The sequence below is a fragment of the Bombina bombina genome, chromosome 5 (genome assembly GCF_027579735.1).
Source record: "Bombina bombina isolate aBomBom1 chromosome 5, aBomBom1.pri, whole genome shotgun sequence".
Taxonomy (NCBI): Eukaryota; Metazoa; Chordata; class Amphibia; order Anura; family Bombinatoridae; genus Bombina; species Bombina bombina.
Window position 1 is genome coordinate 841,477,578 of NC_069503.1, and position 27,740 is coordinate 841,505,317.

Consider the following 27,740-nt stretch of genomic DNA (forward strand, 5'->3'; position numbering starts at 1 on the left):
GCTAAATTAGCAACGAAAAATTCTGGTTTTGCAATCGTGGCGCGCAGAGGGCTTTGGCTAAGATCTTGGTCGGCGGATGTGTCGTCCAAAACAAAATTGCTTAATATTCCTTTCAAGGGTCAGACCCTATTCGGCCAGAGTTGAAAGAAATTATTTCAGATATCACTGGGGGGAAAGGGCCATGCCCTTCCACAAGATAGACCTTTCAAAGCTAAAAATAAGTCTAATTTTCGTTCCTTTCGCAATTTCAGGAACTGACCTGCTTCTACCTCTACAGCGACTAGGCAAGAGGGTAACGCATCCCAGCCCAAACCAGCATGGAAACCATTGCAAGGCTGGAACAAGGTTAAACAGGCCAAGAAGCCTGCTGCTGCTACCAAGACAGCATGAAAGGATAGCCCCCGATCCGGGACCGGATCTAGTAGGGGGCAGACTTTCTCTCTTTGCTCAGGCTTGGGCAAGAGATGTTCCGGACCCCTGGGCGTTAGAAATTGTCTCTCAGGGGTATCTTCTGGAATTCAAGGACCTTCCTCCAAGGGGAAGGTTCCACATGTCTCGCTTATCTTTAGACCAGATAAAGAGACAGGCATTCTTACGTTGCGTAGAAGACCTTCTAAAAATGGGAGTGATACACCCAGTTCCAACAGCAGAACAAGGACTGGGTTTTTACTCAAACCTGTTTGTAGTTCCCAAAAAGGAAGGAACTTTCAGGCCAATCCTGGATTTAAAAATCCTAAACAAATTCCTTAGAGTTCCATCATTCAAAATGGAAACCATTCGGACAATTTTACCAATGATTCAGGAGGGTCAATATAGGACTACCGTGGACTTAAAGGATGCGTACCTGCATATTCCTATCCACAAAGATCACCATCATTTCCTGAGGTTCGCCTTTCTGGACAAGCATTACCAATTTGTAGCCCTTCCCTTCGGATTGGCCACTGCTCCCAGAATTTTCACAAAGGTGCTAGGGTCCCTTCTAGCGGTGCTAAGACCGAGGGGCATTGCAGTAGCGCCTTACCTAGACGACATCTTAATACAAGCGTCGTCCTTTCACAAAGCAAAGGCTCATGCGGACATGGTTCTAGCCTTTCTAAGGTCTCACGGGTGGAAGGTGAACATAGAAAAGAGTTCTCTGTCCCCGTTCACAAGGGTTCCCTTCCTGGGAACAGTAATAGACTCGGTAGAAATTAAGATCTTTCTGACTGAGGTCAGGAAGTTAAAACTTTTGAACACTTGTCGAGTTCTTCATGCCATTCCTCAACCCTCCGTAGCTCAGTGCATGGAGGTAATAGGACTAATGGTTGCGGCAATGGACGTGGTTCCTTTTGCTCGAATTCATTTAAGACCACTGCAATTGTGCATGCTCAAACAGTGGAATGGGGATTATGCAGATTTGTCTCCCCAGATACAAATGGACCAGAAAACCAGAGACTCACTCCTCTGGGGGTTGTCTCAGGATCACCTGTCTCAGGGAATGAGTTTCCGAAGACCGGAGTGGATCATTGTCACGACCGACGCCAGCCTCTTAGGCTGGGGTGCGGTCTGGGAGTCCCTGAAAGCTCAGGGTCTATGGTCTCGGGAAGAATCTCTTCTCCCGATAAACATTTTGGAATTGAGAGCGATATTCAATGCGCTCCAGGCCTGGCCTCAACTAGCGGAGGCCAAATTCATCAGATTTCAGTCGGACAAAATGACTGTAGCCTACATCAATCATCAGGGAGGAACAAAGAGTTCCCTGGCGATGAGGGAGGTATCCAAGATCATCAAATGGGCAGAGGATCACTCCAGCCATCTATCAGCAATTCACATCCCAGGAGTGGACAACTGGGAAGCGGATTACCTGAGTCGTCAGACTTTCCATCCGGGGGAGTGGGAACTTCACCCGGAGGTTTTTGCCCAGTTAACTCAACTATGGGGCCTTCCAGATCTGGATCTGATGGCGTCACGTCAGAATTCAAAAGTTCCACGTTACGGGTCCAGGTCCAGGGATCCCAAGGCGACATTGGTAGATGCCTTAGTAGCGCCTTGGTCGTTCAATCTAGCTTATGTCTTTCCACCGTTTCCTCTTCTCCCCCGGCTAGTAGCCAGGATCAAACAGGAGAAGGCTTCGGTAATCCTGATAGCTCCTGCGTGGCCACGCAGGACTTGGTATGCAGACCTGGTGAGTATGTCATCGGTTCCACCATGGAAGCTACCTTTGAGGCAGGACCTTCTAATCCAAGGTCCATTCAAACATCCAAACCTAGTTTCTCTGCAACTGACTGCTTGGAGATTGAACGCTTGATTCTAGCTAAGCGTGGGTTTTCGGAATCAGTTATAGATACTCTGATGCAGGCTAGAAAGCCTGTCACCAGGAAAATTTACCATAAGATATGGCGGAAATATCTTTTGCTGGTGCGAATCCAAGGGTTACTCATGGAGTAAGATTAGGATTCCAAGGTTACTATCTTTTCTCCAAGAAGGATTGGAGAAAGGTTTGTCAGCTAGTTCCTTAAAAGGACAAATATCTGCTCTGTCTGTTTTGTTACACAAGCGTCTGGCAGCAGTGCCAGATGTTCAGGCGTTTGTACAGGCTTTAGTCAGAATCAAGCCTGTCTACAGACCTGTGGCTCCTCCATGGAGTCTAAATTTAGTTCTTTCAGTTCTTCAAGGGGTTCCGTTTGAACCTCTACATTCCATAGATATCAAGTTACTATCTTGGAAAGTTTTGTTTTTGGTAGCTATGTCTTCTGCTAGAAGAGTTTCTGAATTGTCTGCTTTGCAGTGTAATTCACCCTATCTGGTGTTCCATACAGATAAGGTCGTTTTACGTACCAAACCTGGTTTTCTTCCAAAAGTGGTTTCCAATAAGAATATTAACCAGGAAATAGTTGTTCCTTCTCTGTGTCCTAATCCAGTTTCTAACAAGGAACGTCTGTTACACAATCTTGATGTGGTTCGTGCTTTGAAGTTTTATCTAAAAGCAACTAAAGACTTCAGAAAAACATCGTCCTTGTTTGTCGTCTATTCTGGCAAGAGGAGAGGTCAAAAAGCGACTGCAACCTCTCTGTCTTTCTGGCTGAAAAGCATCATCCGATTGACTTATGAGACTGCTGGAAGGCAGCCTCCTGAACGAATTACAGCTCACTCTACTAGAGCTGTGGCTTCCACATGGGCTTTCAAGAATGAGGCTTCTGTTGAACAGATCTGTAAGGCAGCGACTTGGTCTTCACTGCATACATTTACCAAATTTTACAAATTCGATACTTTTGCTTCTTCGGAGGCTATTTTTGGGAGAAAGGTTTTGCAAGCAGTGGTGCCTTCCGTTTAGGTTACCTGACTTGTTCCCTCCCTTCATCCGTGTCCTAAAGCTTTGGTATTGGTTCCCACAAGTAAGGATGAAGCCGTGGACCGGATACACCAATGTAGGAGAAAACAGAATTTATGTTTACCTGATAAATTTCTTTCTCCTACGGTGTATCCGGTCCACGGCCCACCCTGGCATTTTGGTCAGGTTTAAATTTATTTTTGTAAACTACAGTCACCACTGCACCCTATGGTTCTCCTTTTTCTCCTAACCGTCGGTCGAATGACTGGGGGGGCTGAGCCTGAGGGGAGCTATATGGACAGCTCTGCTGTGTGCTCTCTTTGCCACTTCCTGTAGGGATTGAGAATATCCCACAAGTAAGGATGAAGCTGTGGACCGGATACACCGTAGGAGAAAGAAATTTATCAGGTAAACATAAATTCTGTTTTTCCCTTCCCCTGTATCATGTGACAGCCATCAGCCAATCACAAAATGCATATATATTGTGCACTTTTGCGCATGCTCAGTTGGAGCTGGAGCCTCAGAATGTGTGCAAATAAAAAGAATGTGCACGTTTAGATAATGGAAGTATATTGGAAAGTTTTTTTGTAAATTACATGCTTTATCTGAATCATGAAACTTGAATTTTGAGTGTCCCTTTAACTAAAACAAGCCATTTAGTAAATTCCATCTTGGCAACAAAAAGGGGGCTATTCTCAGCTCTTTTATTGCTTTAGTGCTTGTTTTACCCGGTATTAAAGGAACAGTATACTGTAAAATTGCTCTCACACAAATTAAGCTAGCAGCCGTTATTGAGGTGAATAAAAAAATAAAACAATTTTAAAATTAATATGCAGAGCAAAATATTTTTTTTTTCAACAAATATTCACAAGATATTTGCAAAAACAGTATTAAAGAGACATGAAACCCAAAATACTTAATTTATGATTCAGATAGAGAATACAATTTTAAACAACTTTCTAATTTACTTCTATTATCTAATTTGTTTCATTTTCTTGGTATCATTTGTTGAAGAAGCAGCAATGCACTACTGGTTTCTAACTGAACACATGGGTGAGGCAATCACAATCCGTATATATATGCAGCCACCAATTAACTGCAGTATCCAAATGTAGAAAACAGTCTGATGCTGCTGTTTCACCAAATGTATCCTTCACACCAAATGGAGTAGGGCAGAAACTTTACTCTAAAACGAGAAAGCGCAAAACAGACTTAAGTGCCGTAGTCGCACATCACATTAAACACGCACGGTAGAAATGCACAATGCTTTATTTAATATAAGCCGTTAAAAGCTGATAAAAACATTCATTTCTCAAACGCTGTATACTCAAATGTCAAATCCAATTCCCTGGGCTCCTTATCCAGCTTATCGGCAAGACTTGTATCCAACGTTCCTCATTGGTAACATCAAGCAGTTCTCTGTCAGAGATGGAATCGCCGCCTCTGGGCTACGGGTACTCGGATGGTTCAAAAATGCCTTTCTATTACCTCTACGCGTTTCCTCCGCTAACGTGCATACTTTTTCAAGAGGGTAAATAATTGTAGCGAGTTACTCAGAATTTTCCCTTCCATATAAACACCCATGGTCAATATTATTGGTTAAAATGGAATGTCTTTCAGGCGCATTATATAGCGGCATTCTTTGAAGTTACATTCCTAATATATTTTAACTACATTTTTATCCACATTTTGTAAAAAAATTCCTAAATTAGACAACCTTTATAATTTCATCTCTTTGCAAAAAAACAAGCAAGTAATATAACGTCCTATTAAAACATACTAGGTAATTTAATTATTTAAAACATATTTGATTGCAATATGGGTATTACGACATCTGGAGATCTTACCACTCACTTTTCCCATCCCCATAGGAGGTACTCCAGGTTAGACTACCTATTCTGTCACTCTGACACCCATAATATAGTACAATCAACAGATATATCCATTTGCCTGTGGTCAGACCACTACCAAGTTACACTAGACCATCGATCCATAACCACTGTTAGATCCAAATCTACTTGGCGATTGCCCCATCATGTATTACCAGATTCCCATTCAGGGAAGAGTTAAGAAAAGAACTAAAATTCCTCATACACACCAATGATAGCCCTTCACTTCGTGATGATATAATAAGGGGAGCAATTAAGGCCGCAACAAGAGGCTATTTTTTTAGAAAGCAAGCTCATTTGAGGAAACGGGCAGGCCTCTCACTTTCTCAAGCCCATTGTAAGTTGAGAGATCTAGAAAAATTACACCGCACCACTAACTCACCAGAACTTAGAGACCGGATTATAAAACTTAGGCAACACACCTGCCAACTAGATCTCGAGAACACAATCCCATCTTCTTAGACTAAAACAAACTTTCTATTCTAAGAGTAACAAGGTGGACACCTTACTAGCAAATAGATTGCGACAACGCACAGGGGCCACGCGTATCCATACACTAAAACAGGGTGACCAAACCCTCAGACTTCCTTCCCAGATTGGCCAAAAATTGGTGAGTTTTACTCTGCTCTATATAATATTCAGAAACCTATAAATCCAGCTCCCCAGGAAGTAATCAACTCCTTCCTACACTCCTTAAAACTACCGACCCTCAATACTGAGCAGAAAGTGGCTCTATCTAACCCCTTCACTATTCAAGAGATCAAACAAGTAATTAGAAAGCTAAAATCATTCAAAGCCCCAGACCCAGGTGGCTATTCAGCTATCTTCTACAAAACATACATACATGAAATATCACCCCTCCTACTTAGATTTTTTTAGTCTTGCCAGCACAGAAGGTATATTTCAGAACGAGTTCCTTGAAACTTCAATTGTAACCATACCTAAGCCAGGTAAAGACCCCTCTCTATGCTCTAATTATAGACCCATCTCATTAATAAATGTCGACATCAAGATATACTCTAAAATTTTAGCCAATCGAATCTCAAGACTGCTCCCCACCATTATTTATCCAGACCACTAGGAGATTACTTAATATTGTATTGGAATCTAAAGGGCTAAATTAACCCTTTTCGGTTATCTCTCTTGATGCCCAGAAGGTGTTTGATCGTGTTAGATGGGAGTATTTGTGGAAAGTATTGGAAATCTTCAAGTTCCTGGAGCAAATTGTATTAACCATAAAAGCCTTATATTCTTCGCCCACAGCCTCGGTCCGTGGGCTAGGATTCCACTCCCCATTTTTCCCTATCTCTAATGGAACGCGTCAAGGCTGCCCTCTATCCCCTTTACTGTTTGCACTAGCCATAGAACCCCTAGCAGCAGAAATTAGAAGGGACAGAAATTTAGAGGGAATCACACTACATGGCACTTTACACCAAATTGCATTACTTGCTGATGATATCACAATATTATCTACCACACCGAAAAAGACAAAAGCTAGATTATTGGAAATTCTGGAAACTTTTAGCAACCTCTCCTTTTATAAATGAAATTATAGCAATATCATAAACAAAATAGAGGGCACCACATAGTGCATATCAGGCAGGTAACCAAATGATCTTATATACAGGTGAAATCCTACTCACGTTGTGGAAAGCACAGATGTGCAATATAGGCGAACCGAAACCAATGGGTCGTCCGGTGGACACTTTGGCACACACTTGGGATTGGTGATATCCTTGTCCCTCCCAGAGGGAGTCCAGAGATAATCCTTAGTATCACAGGGATTGCCAGGCAGCAGTCAAAGAAAGAGAATGGCTCTCAGGAGGCACAATGGCAAAAAAAGTGACGGCTAAAGAAATATGCAGCAGCAGGAAGAATGGATGATAAAAATTTTAAACACAGGCAACGCGTTTCTCCGTGTCACAGCACGGTTTCATCAGGCTTGTTACTACATTTCTTTTAATATATAGAGCTTTCTATAGATTTTTGTAAAATCTGTTATATACCTATATTAGGGAGCTCTTATCATTTCTATTATCACAATATATCTGATCATATATTTATATAGCTGATCATCAAACAAATTTACTTAACAAATTTATTTAATATATATTATTGGCGCCTCTTATAGATACCAGTTCGGCTTAAAACACCTTGTGGTTTTTGCTTACTGTGTATCTTTAATTTACTAAATTATAGCAAGACTGAAATTTACACTTGGGGATACCCCGAAGATCTCCCCAAACAACTACGTTCTAAGTATGGCTTTACAATGAAAGGAAATCACTTAATACACTTAGGGGTTAAAATATCCAATATTATACATCAAATAGTGACAACTTTCGCCCTTTATTGTTTGAATTGAGAATTCTCAGGCAGAAGTGGAGCTTCGACACCATATTCTAGGACGAATCACAGCCCTTAAAATGAGTTTCATACCCAAATTGACGTATTTGTGTTGTTGCCTCCCAATTAGAGTACCCAAACCATTATTATTACAATTCCAGAGCGAATGCACAAAATATATATGGTGTGATAAGACCCCATGCACAGCTCACAAGACTTTGCAGTATCCTAGACAACATGGGGGGGGGTTTGGCCTCCCCATCTGTCACAAGATATTACGAAGCGGCGATGCGTAAACATATTACACAATGTGGTGTTAAAAAATCCAAAAGTAAGTGGAGGGAAATTGAACAGGCCTCTTTGACTTTCTTTATCCATCTTTGCGATTTAATCTGGACTACACCTCATTACCGCAGGCATTTATCAATCAATAATCAAATAATTATAGAGTGTCTTGCTACCTGGGACAAAATTAGACATTATAAACTAATTGCTCTACATCCTTCCCCTATTACCTCTATTCAAGATCTTTTTACAGGCCTACCTGACTCTCATCCCCAAACTTGGGTACGCCTGGGATTTGCGAAAGGGTCCGACCTATGGTCCACATCCCCACAAGGCCACTTCTTACATTAAAATCAGAGAATCATCCACACAGGTACAAACCTACATCTTCATGCCAGTTAACTACATGGGAGTGCAAATGGCAGCAGGGAGGGAAATGAATTAGGCCTATGTCTATACATTATAGTCTAATGGAGGGAGCTCTGCCTTCAGATAAAGCTCCACATATACTGAAATGGGAAAAAAAACTGAAAAAATCTATTCCTACTCAAACCTGGCAACGTATGCTCCTGCTTTCCAAAAAGGCCATTCATTGCATCACTCTTTATGAAACCTATTTTAAGCTCCTTACACATTGGTACTGTGTCCCTGCATGTTTAGCCCAATTATTTCCTACCTCCTCTACTAAATGCTGGAGAAACTGCGACCATATAGGTGATATGACTCATATTTGGTGGCATTGCCAGAAACTTCAACCATTGTGGAATACTGTCTAGAATAGGGATACACCTTAGTCAAATCACCAGTTGTAGCCTTGTTGCACCTAGGCATATGCACCCTACCTAAACATCATAGCTACTTATGCATTTATCTTTTCTCTGCTATTGCTATAAAATTATCACCAGATCATGGAAGTAAACAACCCCCCCCACCTGGCCCATAATAATTAATGTCATGGCATATATATATTCTATGGAAAAAAGTGTTTTCTACTCCCTTGAAAATTCTGATTTATTTAAAATGATTTGGGCTGATTGGAAATCTGTTTAATATCCAATGGCTTCCTAATACTGACCTCTAAAGGAAGACTACTCCCCTCCTCCTTCCAAACCCCTTGTGATTTAATAATTTCCCTAATAGTTATAACTAGTTAATCTGTACATTATTATTCGTATACAATTAGTAATCCCCATCCCCCCCAACCCCACCTCTAATTACCGGACTTTTGGGTACTATTTATGTGGTTCTAATGTGTAATTCCATTTATCACTGTTTGATTACAAGAAAAATGTGATTTCCTACAGATATGTGTTTTGTTTTTGTGGATATGTACTTAAATGTATACTATTGCACTTTTGATCTTAATAAAAATAAAAAAGTTTAAAAAAACAACATATTTGATAAATAAATTGTTTAAAAAAGTTTATCCAAAACCTTAAAATTTACTATATTTCATTAAAAAAATGCAACGAATAATACAAAGTAACCACAGTTTAAAATCCTTTTCCCCTCTCAGAAACCCTAACTCTTCTCCACTATATTAAAAATGGAAAAATTAATAGAATTAAGTCACCCAAAAAGGTAAAGCTAATAAACTTATAATTAAAAATTAGAAAATTCTTAATTATTAAAAAAAAAGAAGCTAAAAAGCTTAGTTTTTTTTAATAATTATGCATTTTCAATTTTTTTTAATTATTAGTTTATTAGCTTTACCTTTTTGGGTGACTTAATTCTATAATTTTTTCCCCTTTCAATATAGTAAAGAAGATTTTGGGTTTCTGAGAGGGTAAAAGGGTTTTAAACTGTGGTTCCTTCTTGTCATAGTTTGTATTATTCGTTGCATTTTTTGATGAAATATAGTAAATTTTAAGGTTTTGGATAAACTTTTTAAGCTATTTATTTATCAAATATGTTTTAAATAATGAAATTTCCTAGTAAGTTTTTAAAGGACGTTATATTACTTGCTTGTTTTGTTGCAAAGAGATAAAAAATTAAAAAGGTTGTCTAATTTAGTAATTTACTACAAAATGTGGATAAAAATTTAATTAAAATATATTAGGAATGTAACTTGCTCCTTCAAAGAATGCGCTATATGATGCGGCTGAAAGACATTCAGTTTTAACCAATAGAATTGACCGTGGGTGTTTATATGGAAGGGAAGATTCCCAGTAACCCACTACAATTTTCACCCTCTTGAAAAAGTCTGCACGTTAGCGGACGAAACGCGTATAGGTAATAGGCCTTTTTCTTCTTAAACAGGGAGAGTCCACAGCTTCATTCATTACTTTGGGGGGAAGAAGTTAATCTCCTTGTCTCCAATTTACTTTCTTTTTTGGGTATTTTATTCCAGTTCTGAGCTTCGAGAGAATGGGGTCTCTGATTGACTGGCCGGTTAGTGTGCCCATTTTTCTTGGGCGTTCACCTGCGGGTGCTGCCCTCTTTTTCTTTGATCCAGTTAGGATGTATTTTCTTTCTTTTTGAGAAGCTCATGTCTGTTATAATTTTTCCGTTGGGAAACATTTCTTCTCTGGAATTTGATACTAGTGATTTTGTGGTCGCTTGGGCACTTCCGCAGAAGTTGCATGTTAAGGTGTTTAGTACATTATGTCTATAGTTTCTTTTGTCGATTCCTATTGTGGTTTCGATTTTTCTGTGGCCCTTGGTAATTTTTGAGTGCCCTATGTAGCAGGCTGGTCCTGGTCGGGCACTAATTTCTGTTCCTTAAGGTCTATATCATCCATGTGGTGCCGGTATAACTGGCTGTCCTGGTTGGGTGGTGAGTTGCTCACTCGGATGAGAAGTTTGTTATACTCTGGTTTCTCTTCAGATCGAATAAAGCTTTCGCCTTTACTAAAGTTTTCTGTGCAGAGTATCATCCATGAGGTTTTGAAAAATTTTTGAGGCTTTGCCCCTGGCAGGGTTAGAACATGGTAGAGGAGGCCTTTCGTTCCTAGACGTCAGGCTGGTTCTCGTTTCTTCCTTTGGGTGGGGCATTAGAGGGATTGTATTCAGTGTTCCTGATTGTTGGCGGGGTTCCAGAAGGGATCCTGCTAAAGATTACTCTGGGGTTCCAGAGGTCCTTTGGCTTCGGAGCTAGGGTTCTCCATTCCCAATGGGACTGGAGGTTTAGATGACTCCTTGGACATCGGGAGTACCAGGTTGGGTGATTTTTATTGCACATATTTTTGGATGCCTTGATGACCATATCTCTTCCTTAAAGGGACAGTACACTGTAAAATTGTTTTTCCATAAATGTATTTTAAATGACTTGTTATACCAACTGAAGAGTATAAAATATTTGAGAAATAGCATTTTCGGGTTTATTTGTGTATCTGAAGTAGCTGGTTTTGTGCTTTGAAACCACAGCCTATTACAATGGGTTGAGCTTCAGGTAATATCAGATCTCATTATGTACACATACTTGCTTCCTTATCTTATATTTGTCTGGAACACCAAAGCTCAATACATAGAGAGAACAATGGAAAATTATCATTTTATTACTTAACTATAATGCCCCTCACTGAGGGTATAATCTATTCTGCTGGCTGTGTTTACTTAGGCTATTCAATAGCGTATACGCCAGTATCAAAACTCAGTATAGGTTGGGAAACCACAAGCTAAATCAGCTATTTCAAATGCTGAAATATGAGTAAAGGAGCTACTTGCAACCAATTTAATACACTCTAGCAGGTAAAAAGGATCATTGGGAATAATTTAAAGGGGAGAAAGTTTTTGGGTGAACTGTCCCTTTAAGGGGTCGAGGTGTCTTAGGCTTCTTTTTTCCCCTTCTTGGGGCTGTTTGGGGGTCATCTGTTCAGGAAGTTCGGGCATTTATGGCCTTTTTCTTCATAAATAGAGAGAGTCCACAGTTGCATTCATAACTTTTGGGAAATCCAGAACCTTGCCACTAGGTGGAGGCAAAGACACCCCAGCCTTAAATACTCCTCCCACTCCCCTCATCCCCCAGTCATTCTTTGTCTTTCGTCCCAGGAGGTTGGCCGAGAAGTCTCAGAAGTTTTCAATAGTCTCTTATGGAGGTTAGTACTCTTCGGCATTGGACTGGAATTTTAAGTAGTCCTTTCAGTGAAAGCATGGATGAATGTTAGAGTCCGGAGATGCAGGGAGAGTCTTTCTGCGAAACCATCCCGACTCATATTAACAGCTCCAAAATCAATCTGTGTTTTTTCTCTCAAGTCCATGGCAGAAGCAAGGCTACTATCTGTCACACTTGAATGGCCGTGTTCCTGTTCCATGGCGTAGATTCCGGTAAAATTGTTTCATTTTACTTTCTTCATGAAATGTCCTGTATTACAGATGTTTTCCCGGGGGGCTACCACCTCGCGGGACTAACTTATAAGCACAGGGTCTCAATGAGGCTCCTTTTGTATCTTGGAATCAAGGGTTAATATCTCCTGAGGGGGGTTATTGAACAGGGTTAATCATGTTTGTTATATGATTCAACCTGCTTATGTGTAGTGTTATTTTGGCTCATGGCTTGTGGAACATAACGGCTTTTGAAAAGTGACGCGACCTGACGGTCGGGCGTGCTTTCATTGGACTATACGGTTCACCTAGTGACCGGGCATGGTCACGTTTTTGGTCTCCATTTCCATATTCCTGACCATGTGGCGACAGAGAAATTCTTATCTGCTGGTGTCTGGTTCAAAGGAGGTGGTAAATGCCCCAGCCATTGTGGGTGTCAGCTGCCGTTTAGATTTTTTAGTCCACTTTTTTGTATTCAATATCCTAGTTATGGAAGAGTCTGATATTGTGGAGACAGACGTCTCTTTTTCAGATTATACTCCTTGCGCAGAATGCATATTGCCCCGGATGATACAAGTCTATCAGTTATGTTCTGAATGCCGTATTAGAGTGCTCAATTCCTCAGGTTCGGGGAATCAAGGGGCAGCTGAGCCATCCGCCTCTGGGGCTTCTGTTCTCCACGTGGCGAGTTCCCTTACGCCATCTCTTACTACGCATGCAGGTAACCCAGACTTTGCTTATCCTTCTCGGGAAGGTGGCTTGTTCCCACCTGGGGTTTCGGCACGATGTCGCATGGCCATAATTTTGGCACTGGCTGGCATATCTGCAACTTCTAGAAAGTGGTTTCAGATATTGTTCGTGTTCCGTTATCCAGGGCTCCTCAGGCATGGGATGGCCTGGTCAGCTCCCTGGGGGAATGACTGTCCCTGAGGCTTCAGGGGGGTCAACCTTCGGGGCTGGAATCGTCTTTTGCACCGGGGGGGGGGTATGCTGTGCTTTTTGGTATAGACTTGCGTGCCTTCATGTTCTATTGAGGCACGCTTTGGCATTGTTGGAAGATCCCATCCTTAATGGATCGGAGAATTCTCAGACTTCCTCTCCGATTAGCTTTCAGAATTAATTATAAGGGGATGAAGTATTCCTCTTATAGGCTTATTTGTTGAGTATCCTTTCCAGTTCTGAGCTTGGAAGAACAGGGTCCCTGTTGGGCTATTCCTGCGGGTGCGTCTGTTCTTATTGGGCGATAACCTTCAGGTTGCCCTCTTTATTCACTCCCGTGATTGTTTATTGATTACAGCTCATGTTTGTTTTATTTTTTCTTCGGGAATTTTATTTCTGGAATACTCGCGACCATTTGATCGCACTGTTTACTTCTATGGAAGTTTTTTCTAGAGGTTGTGTTTGATCCTATGTTTATCTGCCATTTATTCTCCCTCTGGGGAATATGTGAGGCTGTGGGCCCTTGGTTGCAGGCTAGTCCTGCTTGCGTCAGATGCTTCTGTCCCTATTTCAGATTTGTGGAGCTTGTTTTGCCTGGCAGATCTGGTTAAGGCGCTGAGTGCTTCACATCATTATTGTTCTTGTTTTTAATTTCCATGTTCTGCTGAGCATTCTGGAAGGGACTTAAGGGTTTGTGTGGCATGGATGATTGGGTCAGTCCTCATTAGCCTTTTTAATTGGTTGTCTGGGATTCGGTGGAGTTCCTCTGCGACACACTCAGTTGTCTGTCGTTACTTAGTCTTCATTCCCGCGCTGGTGAAGGTTTGGAGGATTTAGGACCTCCTTACTGCTGGTTTCCGGCGGTCTTGCCTTTTAGGGGTTTTTTGGACCTGTTCCTTCAGTAGTTCTCTTCTAAGGGACTTTCGGGCTCTGTCTGTTATCCTTGGCGGTTAGGCCGCCTTCTCGGAGGGCCTCTGACTCTTTTCCTGTGTTTGGGATTCAGTTTTCCCTATCAGGGACAATAGGCTGTGTGGTTTCCTTCTCCAAGCTTTGCTTAGGGGTATATTCTCTACCGGGGTTGGGATGCTTTGCATTCTTTTCCTTAGGTGGTTTCCTCTGATTACGTACTCTGAAGTATTTACAGAGACGTTGAGGGCACACGGGCATGGTCTTGTGGTTTGCTCTAGCCTTGTTCTACTCCCTCTTTGGACGACTTGGTCCTCAATGTTTTCCCTTGGTCTTGGATGTCTTGGTGGTGTTCTGTAAACCTTTTGGGCTCTAGAGTCTTGTTGCAACTCTGTTATGCTCTAGCTCATTTTGGAGTGCTTGTCTCTGGCAAGGGGTATTCTCTTCCTTTGTGTTGGGAATTTTCGAGTGACTCTGGTTTTCTGTTTTTTTTCCGGGTTAGTCAGGTTATTCCCCTGTGACGTCTGTTTTCAGACGGGGTAATTGTGTTCCCTGGGGTGTGGTTGGTTCCACACCTTTCTGGGCTCGGGCCTATAGTTTGTTGGATCTTTCAGGTTGTCGGAAACCTTATGATCCTGTGGCTGGTTCAGCGCATTCCAGTTTTTCCAGGGAACATTGGCTATGACTTATGGTCTAGTTAGTGGAGCTGCTTGCGGCTTGGCCAGGATCTGTGCGTTTTTTGGATACGCTCCTTTTTGGTCTGTCCTGCCCTCTGAATGATGGGTGCTCTCCTTCATGTCTGGATGTTTTTCAGTCAGCTTTTGTTTGTATCAGGCTATGGCTTCCTGTTTGGGGCTTGTGCGCTGTTGTTCTCTGGGCTCTCCCCCTTGGGGGGGGGGGTAGTTTTGTTCTCAGTTAAGAGGTGGAATTCATCTTTCAGGAAGTTGGCTGTCCTATCTGTTGGCAGGTGTTTGGAATGGGTATTCTACCCTATAGTGGGTTGTTCTGTTCCATCTGTGGAGGTTGAAGTCTCTGTGTTGAGACTGTCATTAGTATCGTGCTGGGTCCTATAGCGCTCTACTGCATTTCTCAGTTTATCTCTATGCGGTACTCTTGGGAGTTCCTAATTGAGGGACCTATTTGGGTTGGCACCCGATCTCTATGGGGTGGCTAAGTTCGTCCCATTCTGTCCTCTTTTTTGGGCCAGAGATCCCCTGCCTGTCAGATCTGCCTGTTGCTGGGCTGGTCTGGTCTGGTATCGGGAGCAGATTCTGGGATCTGGGGTTAGTCCTCGGGTCTTGAGGTACGGTGAACCTCTTAGAGGTTTCAGTGCTTCTCCATCTTCTAGTTATGCAGTAACTTTGGTGGCCTGTGGATAGCTTGGGACGTGTCCACTGCTTAGTGGGTGTTTTGCAGTCTGAAGGTGGGGTTGGTGCTCTGATATGGTATATGGTTAGAGCAACAGATTAGGTCTTTTGACAACTCAGGTTTGATTCCATTACTGGGAAGTGTGTTTTTTTTAATCAATTCTACTTCAGCTGCTCTTTACTTTTTTGTTTACAAGTCATCCTGGTATGACTATTGCGTGTACTTGATGCAGGTGTTTCTATCCGGGTTGCGGCATGTATTTTGGATTCTGAATATCTTGATATTCTGAGTTCCTTGCGACTTGAGGACTGAGCACTGTAATCAGAGAAGTTTTTCTTCTCTGTTTTCGGATCCCGGTCCTAATCCTGTGGTCTGTACTCTTTGGGGTCTGGGTGTTGCCTCCCCTTGTTTCTCTGGACTGGTTTTTGGTCTCTGTGAGTCTGACTTGGTTCGGGTGTTTTTTCCTTATTTAATTTGGAACTTGTTGTACCCTATTTTAGGGTCTTCCGGGTATCCTTGTCTGTTTTCTTTCTGTTCTCTCCCTTCGGGAGTTTACTGTAGTTGTTCCCTTTCTCTTGTAAGGGGTGTGTTGTGGGGGACCGACTGCTGGGCGACGGTGTCTCCTGGAGGCTTGTTGGCTCAGTCAAGTCTATTTTCTGCGGTCCTCTAGCAAGGCTTGTGGTCTTCTGTGGGTCAGTGTCCTTTTTCTCAGTTTTTTCGGCTTTGGTCGAAGCAGGTTTTTTGCTGGGTAGGGTTCTCATGCCTGATATTTCTTCTACTGTTCCTTGTTCCTCGGCAGAATAACTGGGGGATGAGGGGAGTGGGAGGAGTATTTAAGCCTATGGCTGGGGGGTCGTTGCCTGCTCCTGGTGGCCAGGTTCTGGATTTCCCAAAAGTAATGAATGCAGCTGTGGACTCTTTCCATCTGAAGAAAAGAAAATTATCAGGTAAGCATAATTTATGTTTTTCTTCCCCCTACTGTTTCTCGTCTACTCCCATGTTTTGGTGCTCTGGAGAATGCGTTTGTCTCCGGTTTTTCCTGGAGCTGCCCTTACGTAAGATGTTTCATCTTTATCTGTCTCTCGCCAGGAGTTGTGAGGCTCGTCCATCGTAAATTCTTTGAGCTGTGGGGATTTTCGGAAGATTGATCCTGAAGGGATTTTTTAGAGACTATTTTATCTTCTCGAACTGGATTATCTAGTTTTGAGTTTTAAAAGATATGCTCTCTGTCTCTGGGATGCTTAGCGATCGTCCAGTGTCCAAGGACCTATGGATGTGGCTGTGGTTGCATCTCCTTGGGTACATGTTCTCCGTATGAGGTATCCCTATGGTTCCTCAGGGGTTTTACTATCTTGTAGCCGGCTCATGTTTCCCGGATATGTTTTTGTCTTGGATATCTGACCGAATCTCTTAGATGGGTCTTGGGCGGTTCAGTCCTTCCGGTTCTCATATTTCCACTTGCCCTTTCAGGTATTTTTTGTTTTTCTCTTAACGGAGACTTGGAAATAGCCTGATGGGTGCCTAGCAAGTGGGAGATTGCAGTCACAATCTGTTGCAGCTATTTGCACCTTAAAAGTGTGCTTGATTGCTGTTTGTTTTTCTACTGGGCCGGCTGTTGCAGCCGGATGATTCCTCTACAATCGATATTGCCTTTACCGCCTGTCTGCTGCCGCACACTCCATGCCTGTTGGCGGGTGAGCGGTTATATTTGGCTTTCTCCTCCCCTTAGGGAGATTGGGGCATACCACAGTATCCACCTTCGGACATTGCCAGTCGCTTTGGTGCTGAGTCCGTTGCCTCGGAGAGGGGGGTCAGAGGTCTGTCTGCTTGGTTGAGCATTGACCGCGTATCTTACTTAGATCTTGTGATCCCTCCTTAACTGGGAGGTTTTGCAGTGTTTCATTCCTCAGCAGGGGGCTTTTCTCTGCTGGTTTTGGATGCTCTCCTACTTCCTTGTTTTTCCGGGGATGGAGTTGGTTTCTGCACTCCTTCAGAATTTTTCCTCTGTGGGAGTCCTGATGCAGTTCCTAGCTTGTTTGCTAGTGTTAACGGCTGGAATCTGCTAGACTTCTGTTGCAGAGGGAAGCCTTTTGCTTCATCTGGAGCACAATAAGATTTATGGGGCTATTTTAAGGCGATACCGGGGGTGGTTTTTATCCCTCGGTCGCTCTTTCTTAGTGCGGATTGCACGCTGTGTGAGGGATGGGGTCTACCTTGTCTCTCTAGGTCTCCAGGGTTGCGACGTTACATGGTCCCTTGGACTTCCGTTCAGATAGGGGTAGGGTTGTTTTTTTTCTCCTTTCTCTTTGTTCAGTAATTGGAGTTCATTCTCTATGCGTTTTTGTCTTGTTGCAACCTTGTTTTGCGCTTGGAGTTTGGCTTGGGTTCCTTTTACCCTAGCTTGTAGGTCTTTAGATCTCTGTTGAGTTCTTCTTCTTCCTCTTACCTTCAGGGTGTATGTGGAGGTCCCCTTCCCTCGGGTCGGGGGTAAGTTTAAAGGACCAGTCAACACATTAGATTTGCATAATCAACAAATGCAAGATAACAAGACAATGCATTAGCACTTAGTCTGAACTTCAAATGAGTAGTAGATTTTTTTATAACAAATTTCAAAGTTATGTATATTTCCACTCCCCTTGTACCATGTGATGGCAATCAGCCAATCACAAATGCATATACGTATAGTCTGTGAATTCTTGCACATGCTCAGTAGGATCTATTGACTCAAAAATTGTAAATATAAAAGACTGTGCACATTTTTATTAATGGAAGTAAATTGGAAAGTTGTTTAAAATTACATGCTGTATCTGAATCATGAAAATTTAATTTAACCTGAGTGTCCCTTTAAGTGTGGGCTTTGAGCCTGCGGGAGTTGTCTCCTCGGAAGCTTTGTGCTTGGTGGAATCTACCGATTCTGATCGGTTTTTAATTAGGGCCTTGCTGGCTTAACGGATGGGCAGTTACTTGGTCCTTTCAGGTTTTATCCTTCTTTTTCTGGTGAAGCAGTTTGTTTTTGTCGAGTGTTTGAGTAATTTCAGGCTGTGGTGCCCTTTCCCAATAGGCCGCCTCGTTTACCCGCCCTTTTTTTGCATTCAGTAACCTCTATAGCTTGGGTATTGTTTTCTCAAAAGTAATGAATGCAGCTTTGGACTCTCCCAGTTTATGAAGAAAAACTTAAATTATGCTTACCTGATAATTTTCTTTTCTTCTGACGGGGAGAGTCCACAGCTCTCAGCCACGTTTTTATATGGGGCGGCTGTTTATTTCTTTTTTATTCTTCTGGCACCTTTTTCACCCTGATATTTCTCCTACTGTTTCTTGTTCCCTTGGCAGAATGACTGGGGGATGAGGAAAGTAGGGGAGGTATTTCAGCCTTTGGCTGGGGTGTCTTTGCCTCCTCCTGGTGGACAGGTTCTGAATTCCCAAAGTAATGAATGCAGCTGTGGACTCTCCCCGTCAGAAGAAAAGAAAATTATCAGGTAAGCATAATTTAAGTTTTTGAACCATCCGAATACCCGTAGTCCCAGAGGCGGCGTTTCCATCTCCGACAGAGAACTGCTTGATGTAACCAATGAGGAACGCTGGATACAAGTCTCGCCGATAAGCTGGATGAGGAGACCAGGGAATTGGATTTGACATTTGAGTATACAGCGTTTGAGAAATGAATGCTTTTATCAGCTTTTAACTGCTTATATTAAATAAAACATTGTAAGTGCATTTTTATAGTGCGTATTTTATGTGATCTATGAGTACGGCACTTGAGTCTGTGTTTGCGTTTTTTCTCGTTTTAGAGTAAAGTACTGTAAAATTGGTTTCTCCTTAATGTGTTTACAATGACTTGTTATACCAGCTGCAGCAATTACCCCCTTCCCGCTGTTAGGATGTTCCATGCCGCCCTAATTGTGTGGTGGGCTTTAGCCTCATTAGGACAGCATGGAACGTCATAGCTGTTTGGCTGTCCTGAAGCCATAGCCGCTTGCACAATGGGATCGCAGACTGGAGGGCATGCCTAGTCATAGTCACTCCCACTGACCTGATCCCATCATTGAAATTTAAATTTTTACTTATTTGTTTATATCAGAAATTTGTTCTGATGTAGACAAATAAGTCCCGGCAGGAAGAGGTAAAAATGTATAAAAAACTGATCATTTAGGTTTATTTTTTATATGAAATAGTTGTCCCTGCTAATTGAAACCATAATCCAATCTACTTGACTGAGCTTGTAAAAAGAACAGACCTCATTAGACTTCTCTGTTTACACCAAAATCCTCCAATACTTAGAGCGAACAATGGAAAATTAACACCACCGGAGCGTGATTTTATCAGCACCTTCTAGTTTACATAATGGGTGTGTCTTTGTGGTCTGAGGCCGATTTTAAGGGAATTTCTGCAAATAGGATGTTTCATAGGCACAGCGGGATAGTGCTCAGAATGTATATATATATATATATATATATATATATATATATATATATATATATATATATATATATATATAATCAAAATTTCAAGCCCTACGCTACTAGCCAGCCCAAAATGTTACTCGCCATTGTTTTTTTTTTATACCATAACAAATTAAATAATGCTACATACAGTAATAAATTAACACAAATAAGTGCATAGCAGTTAGCAACATCAACTAGGGTTCTGGAGAAGATAACAGCTGGACAGAAAAAGGAAGTTGTTGAACTGAAAGCAGAGAGTGTTGACATTAATATGAGGTTATAGCAGACCTGGAAAAATTGTTTTATAACTATCATCTCTCATCTATCTTTTTCCACTCTCCAATCTCTCTTTTTACCCCCTCCCTTCTCTCAGCCCAAATCTTTTCTTTCTCACTCTTAAACTCTTTCTTCTCTCTCTCAAATCTCTTCACTTTTTTTTCTCTCTCCGCTCTTTCTTAACGCTATCTTTTTCCTTACTTTTCCTCTCCAATCTCTCTCTCTGCCCCTGTTTACCCTCCCAGCAGTAACAGTCTGAGCACTAATGGGGTCCCTATAGTCCTAGAGGAATATCATATTCTTGCACTTTCATGGATAAATAATATCCCTTTAGATAATATTTGTAGACATCCACTCACTAACTTTCACTCGCCGCTGTTAAATCTCCACTCACATATCTTTATAAGGTGGTGAGAGCCCATGATCCATTACGCATGGGATTCAACTACTGGCCACGAGGAGGTGGCAAACAATCCCAAAACTTTCAAGAGTACTTCATTCTTCCCACCTCACAGGTATACCAATTGAGGTGCTCTAGATTTTTTCTTGGGAGGGGTCCTTAAACTGATTTAAGGCCCATTTTCCCCTCAGAGAGTTATTACTGAGAAAAAGAGGGGGGGGGGGGATTGGAGTATGGGTCAGTGACACAATTAATTACAGGCCTGCCACAGGTTTCACGGAGAGACTGGCCCCTTAGCTACTTCTTGTTGGGTTGTCAATATACTCCTCACTTATAGCCTCTGCAGTAATGTGCTCAGCACTGGATAGGCTATCTGCTGGAAGCAGTCATTTCTGCAGCTGGTAAGCACAGTAGGCTGGGTGCTTGGCAGGTGATTTGGATTCCTTTGGCACTCACATAGCCCACAGGCTATTAGCATGTAGATTTGCAATGCTACATCATAGCCAGGGGACTTATTTATAGCAGACATTATCACACTAGACCTTAAGTGTTATTATTGTCTGTGTGTTACTGGGCAGTAGAGACCTGTTTGGTGTACACACTTTATTAAGAATTTTTATTACATTAATTTTTAAAATGTATTATTTGTCTGTCTTTCCTGAACTCACAGTGATTTTCATGTTGCATTCTTCAAGAGGTTTATTGCACACATCTCTTCCCAGCTGAGCCTTTGCTTTTGCATTCTGTTACTGCTTATATTTTTATTGGAGCCTTTTCTATTTCATTATGGCTCTGGTTATTGTCGGCTTTATGATCCTATCTTTTGCCCTTTTATTTTGCTAGGCATTTTTCTAATGGTTAATATAGCAGGTGCTGGCTTCTTTCATACAGGGTGGAGGAGAAGCTGATCTACACTACTGTGGCATGCTCCTGTATTAGGGTAACTCTCCTCTTATGTTTATGCTTTTTACAGCTGCGTATTAGATGTAGCAGCAGAGGCTGATAGTCAGCAGTGCTTCTTGTAATCTCTCACAGATGTGCTGATCAGAAGGGGTAAGCTGTCATAAATTTTCAAGAGCCAGTCTAATGCTGTCCTTGCTTCTTAAGGAGTCTGTCCTCCCTCTGTTTCTACTGTGCAGGTGAGTTCTTCAGATTTTGCTCCTGGTTCTAAGGATTTTGTGCGTTGTACTTTGTCTGAGATGTTGGCAGCCAATGCCTCTTCCAAGTAAGCACAAAAAACAACTTACAGCTGATTTATCCAGTGATTCTGAATCTCTAAAGATCAGAACTGTTAAACAGTTACTTGCAGGCTTAGACTCACTACTCAGATCTGTCTGGCGAGGAGGAGTCTGTTACAGTTGCAAGGAGGTGGTAAAGTGAATGCCTGAAAGAAGTTCTACTATTTTTATTTAGATAAATATTGTGGCACTTTAAACAGTTGGGTTGTGCCTACATTTTTCCAGGGGGGAGTCCAGGTTTATTGTAGGGCAGCGGTGCAGGGCACTGGGAGGTTTTTGGCTCAGTGGTGGTTCTGTGTTTTTTTTACTTTATTTTATTTGTTGGCTAATGCCGGTCGGAGACATGCCCACCATTTGCGCACTTTCTCTGTGTTAATTCCGGAAGTGCCGGAAGGGAATAAGCTTGTTTCTAAGTTTGCTGTACGGCTCTGCATTGCGTGTGAGCAGCAGTTCTGGTTGCTGGGGTTGGAGTCGTATCATTTTTCTCCTACATTGGTGTATCCGGTCCACGGCTTCATCCTTACTTGTTGGATATTCTCAATCCCTACAGGAAGTGGCAAAGAGAGCACACAGCAGAGCTGTCCATATAGCTCCCCTCAGGCTCCGCCCCTCCAGTCATTCTCTTTGCCGCTCTAACTAGTAGCATCTCCACGGGGGTGGTAAAGAGTATGTGGACAACTGGGAAGCGGATTATCTGTGTCGTCAGACTTTCCATCCGGGGGAGTGGGAACTCCACCCAGAGGTTTTTGCTCAGCTGACCCAGCTATGGGGCATTCCAGATCTCAATCTGATGGCGTCACGTCAGAACTCCAAAGTTCCACGTTACGGGTCCAGGTCCAGGGATCCCAAGGCGACATTGGTAGATGCCTTAGTATCGCCTTGGTCGTTCAATCTAGCTTATGTCTTTCCACCGTTTCCCCTTCTCCCCCGGCTAGTAGCCAGGATCAAACAGGAGAAGGCTTCGGTAATTCTGATAGCTCCTGCGTGGGCACGCAGGACTTGGTATGCAGACCTGGTGAATATGTCATCGGTTCCACCATGGAAGCTGTCTTTGAGGCAGGACCTTCTAATTCAAGGTCCATTCGAACATCCACACCTAGTTTCTCTGCAACTGACTGCTTGGAGATTGAACGCTTGATTCTAGCTAAGCGTGGGTTTTCGGAATCAGTTATAGATACTCTGATCCAGGCTAGAAAGCCTGTCATCAGGAAAATTTACCATAAGATATGGCGGAAATATCTTTGCTGGTGCGAATCCAAGGGTTACTCATGGAGTAAGATTAGGATTCCAAGGATACTATCTTTTCTCCAAGAAGGATTGGAGACAGGTCTGTCAGCTAGTTCTTTAAAGGGACAGATATCTGCTCTGTCTGTTTTGTTACACAAGCGTCTGGCAGCCATGCCAGATATTCAGGCGTTTGTACAGGCTTTAGTCAGAATCAAGCCTATCTACAGACCTGTGGCTCCTCCATGGAGTCTAAATTTAGTTCTTTCAGTTCTTCAAGGGGTTCCGTTTGAACCTCTACATTCCATAGATATTAAGTTACTATCTTGGAAAGTTTTGTTTTTAGTAGCTATTTCTTCTGCTAGAAGAGTTTCTGAATTGTCTGCTTTGCAGTGTAATTCACCCTATCTGGTGTTTCATACAGATAAGGTCGTTTTACGTACCAAACCTGGTTTTCTTCCAAAAGTGGTTTCCAATAAGAATATCAACCAGGAAATAGTTGTTCCTTCTCTGTGTCCTAATCCAGTTTCTAACAAGGAACGTCTGTTACACAATCTTGATGTGGCTGAAAAGCATCATCCGGTTGGCTTATGAGACTGCTGGAAGGCAGCCTCCTGAACGAATTACAGCTCACTCTACTAGAGCTGTGGCTTCCACATGGGCTTTCAAGAATGAGGCTTCTGTTGAACAGATTTGTAAGGCAGCGACTTGGTCTTCACTGCATACGTTTGCCAAATTTTACAAATTCAATACTTTTGCTTCTTCGGAGGCTATTTTTGGGAGAAAGGTTTTGCAAGCAGTGGTGCCTTCCGTTTAGGTTACCTGACTTGTTCCCTCCCTTCATCCATGTCCTATTGCTTTGGTATTGGTTCCCACAAGTAAGGATGAAGCCGTGGACCGGATACACCAATGTAGGAGAAAACAGAATTTATGTTTACCTGATAAATTTCTTTCTCCTACGGTGTATCCGGTCCACGGCCCGCCCTGGCATTTTGGTCAGGTTTAAATTTATTTTTTGTAAACTACAGTCACCACTGCACCCTTTGGTTCTCCTTTTTCTCCTAACCGTCGGTCGAATGACTGGGGGGGGCGGAGCCTGAGGGGAGCTATATGGACAGCTCTGCTGTGTGCTCTCTTTGCCACTTCCTGTAGGGATTGAGAATATCCCACAAGTAAGGATGAAGACGTGGACCGGATACACCGTAGGAGAAAGAAATTTATCAGAGTTTCTCAGAGTTCCGTCTTTCAAGATGGAAGCTATTTGGTCCATTCTTCTTTTGGTTCAAGAGGGTCAGTACATGACCACAGTGGATTTAAAGGTTGCTTATCTGCATATTCCCATCCACAGGGACCATCACAAGTTTCTGAGGTTTGCATTTCTAGACAAACATTTCCAGTTTGTGGCCCTTCCATTTGGTCTAGCAACAGCTCCCAGAATTTTTTTCAAATGTCCTGGCAGCGTTGTTGGCGGTGCTTCGGTTGAGGGGTGTTGCTGTGGCGCCTTATCTGGACGACATTCTGGTTCAGGTGTCATCTTTTCAACTAGCAAGCTCCCACACAGAGTTGTTGTTGTCTTTTTTTGCGCTCCCACGGTTGGAAGGTGAATTTAGGAAAAAGTTCCTTGATTCCGGCTACATGGGTGGTATTCTTGGGAAACATTATAGATTATCTAGAGATGAAGATATTTCTGACAGAGGTCAGAAGGACAAAGATCTTCAACTCTTCTCTTGCTCTTCAGTCCTCTCTTGGGCTGTGTGTGGCTCAGTGTATGGAGGTAATTGATCTGATGGTGTCAGCCATGGACATCATTCCGTTTGCTCGGTTCCATCTCAGGCCTCTGCGTTTATGTATGCTCAGACAATGGAACAGTGATTATGCTGATCTGTCTCCGTGTATTGTTCTGGATCAGGCGACAAGAGATTCTCTTCCGTGGTGGTTGTGTTAAGATCTTCTCTCCCAGGGAACCTGCTTTCGCAGACCTACCTGGGTGATCGTGACCACCGATGCCAGTCTGCTGGGATGGGGAATTGGGGAGCTGTCTGGGGTTCACTAAAGACTCAAGGTTTATGGACTCGGGAGGAATCGGTTCTTCCCATAAATATCCTAGAGCTGAGGGCAATCTTCAATGCTCGCCTGGCCTCAGTTAGCTTCATTCCAGTTTATCAGGTTTCAGTCGGAAAACATGACGTCAGTGGCTTACATCAATCATCAGGGAAGAACTTAGAGTTCCTTGGCCATGACAGAGGTAGCCAAGATTATTCTGGGGCAGAGGCTCACAACTGCTGTCTGTCTGCAATCCACATTCCAAGGGTGGACAATTGGGAGGCGGATTTTCTGAGCAGACAGACTTTTCATCCGGGGAGTGGGAACTTCATCCAGAGGTTTTTTCCAGCTTGATCCTCAAGTGGGGACAGCCGGGGCTGGATCTCATGGCATCCCATCAGAATGCCAAGCTTCCAAGGTACGGGTCGAGGTTAAGGGACCCTCAAGTGGTGCTGCTAGATGATCTGGCAGTTCCTTGGGAGTTCAGTCTAGCGTATATTTTTCCTCCGTTCGCTCTCCTTCCACGGGTCATTGCTCGAATCAGACAGAAGAGGGCATCAGTGATTCTCATTGCTCCGGCGTGGCCTCGCAGGATCTGTTATGCGGATCTGGTGGAGATGTCATCTTTTCCAATTTGGAGTCTTCCGTTAAGGAAAGACCTTCTACTTCAGGGGCCCTTCCTTCATCCAAATCTCGTTTCTCTGAAGCTGACTGCTTGGAGATCGAACGCTTGATATTATCGAAGTGTGGTTTTTCTGAGTCGGTTGTTGAGACTTTGATTCAGGCGCGTAAGCCTGTGACTAGAAAAATTTACTATAAGATATGACGTAAATATCTGTATTGGTGTGAATCCAGAGGTTACTCCTGGAGTAGAGTTAGGATCCCTAGGATTTTATCTTTTCTCCATGAGGTTCTGGAGAAGGGTTTATCTGCTAGTACCTTGAAGGGTCAAATTTCTGCTTTATCTAATTTGTTGCACAAGTGTCTGGCAGATGTACCAGATGTTCAGTCTTTTTGTCAGGCCCTGGTTAGAATCCGGCCTATGTTTACGTTTGCTACTCCTCCTTGGAGTCTTAATTTGGTTCTTAGAGTTCTTCAACAGGCTCTGTTTGGATATTAAAAATGTTATCCTGGAAAGTTTTATTTTTGGTTTCCATCTCTTCGGCTTGAAGAGTTTCTGAGCTTTCAGCGTTGGAGTGTGAATCTCCTTTTCTTATTTTTCATTCTGATAAGGTAGTACTGCGTACTGCCTTAGGTTTCCTTCCCAAGCTGGTTTCGGATAGGAATATTAATCATGAGATTGTTGTTAATTTTTTGTGTCCTAATCCTTCTTCTCATAAGGAGCGTTTGTTGCACAACCTGGATGTGGTTCGTGCGTTGAAATATTATTTGGAGGCGACTAAGGATTTTCACCAGTCTTCCTCTTTGTTGTTTTTTCTGGGAAGTGTAAGGGTCAGAAAGCTATGGCTACTTCTTTTTCTTGTTGGTTGAAGAGTGTTATTCGCTTGGCGTATGAGACTGCTGGACAGCAGCCTCCTGAGAAAACCACGGCTCATTCCACGAGGGCTGTTTCCTCTTTTTGGGCCTTCAAAAATTGAGCTTCTGTAGATCAGATTTGCAAGGCTGCCATTTGGTCATCTTTGCACACTTTTTCTAAATTTTACAAATTTTATACTTTTGCTTCGGCTGAGGCTTCTTTTGGGAGAAAGGTTCTTCAAGCAGTGGTGCCTTCTGTTTAGGTTTACTGTCTTGTCCCTCCCTTATCATCCGTGTCCAGTAATTACGATGATCCGTGGACTCACCGTGTCATTAGAAAGAAACTATAATTTATGCTTACCTGATAAATTTATTTATTTATTGACACGGTGAGTCCACGATCCGCCCTGTATTTTTCAGACAGTTAATTTTTCATAAACCTCAGGCACCTCTGCACCTTATATTACTTCCTTTCTCCTTTCCTTTGGTCGAATGACTGTTGATTGTGGGTTAGGGAGTGATATTTAACAGCTTTGCTGTGATGCTTTTTGCCTCCTCCTGCTGGTCTGGAGTGATATTCCCAACAGTAATTATGATGATCCGTGGACTCACCGTGTCAAGAAATAAATACATTTATCAGCATAAATTATGTTTCTGAAAAGAAGTAAAATGATTGTTGATGAAGATTTTCAACATCGTCTGAAGATTGTTCGGTCAGCAAAGATTTTATCTGTGGTGCTATTGTTGACGTTATCAGAATAAATGCCAAGAACATGGTATTATCTGTTTTGACAAGTAGAGCTTTGTGGCTCAAATCTTGGTTGGCTGACCTGGTTTAAAAGTCTAGACTATTATCTCTTCCTTTTCAAGAAAAGATTTTATTTGGGCTGGGTCTAGATGCTATAATTTCTACTGTGACTAGAGGTAAAGGAGATTTTCTCATTCAAAACAAGAAGTCTAGTGGAAAGATTAAACCTTCTAATTGGTTTTGTTCCTTTCATCAAATAATCAAAGGTCCTCTTACTCTTCGCAAAAACAAGATTACAAATTTTCCTGGAAATCTAATCCTGCCTTGAAAAACAGTGAAAAAAGCCTTCTTCCTCTACAAAATCCATATGAAGGTGCTGCCCCTGATCTAGATCCTCTTCTGCTAGGGGGCAGATTGGTTCTTTTTTAGAAAGGCCTGGTCTCAATCTGTGCAGGATCCTTGGATGCGAAACATAGTTTCTCAAGGGGTTAGAATGGGTTTCAGTGCGCCCAGAGGAAGGTTTTGTTCTGTCCCAAGTTCCAGAGAACCCTGTGAAGGCTCTAGCCTTTTTTTCATGATCTCAA

At 42.5% G+C, this 27,740-nt stretch overlaps 1 protein-coding gene and 1 non-coding gene across 3 annotated transcripts in view; both read left to right on the top strand.

Annotated features, from left to right (window-relative positions):
- The window catches only part of MIB1 (MIB E3 ubiquitin protein ligase 1), a 476,845-nt gene that overhangs the window by 335,869 nt on the left and 113,236 nt on the right, over positions 1–27,740 (top strand). The window lies entirely within an intron of this gene.
- Positions 10,638–10,751, top strand: LOC128661865 (U5 spliceosomal RNA). The gene has a single exon (XR_008402645.1). It is a non-coding gene; the product is annotated as a U5 spliceosomal RNA (small nuclear RNA).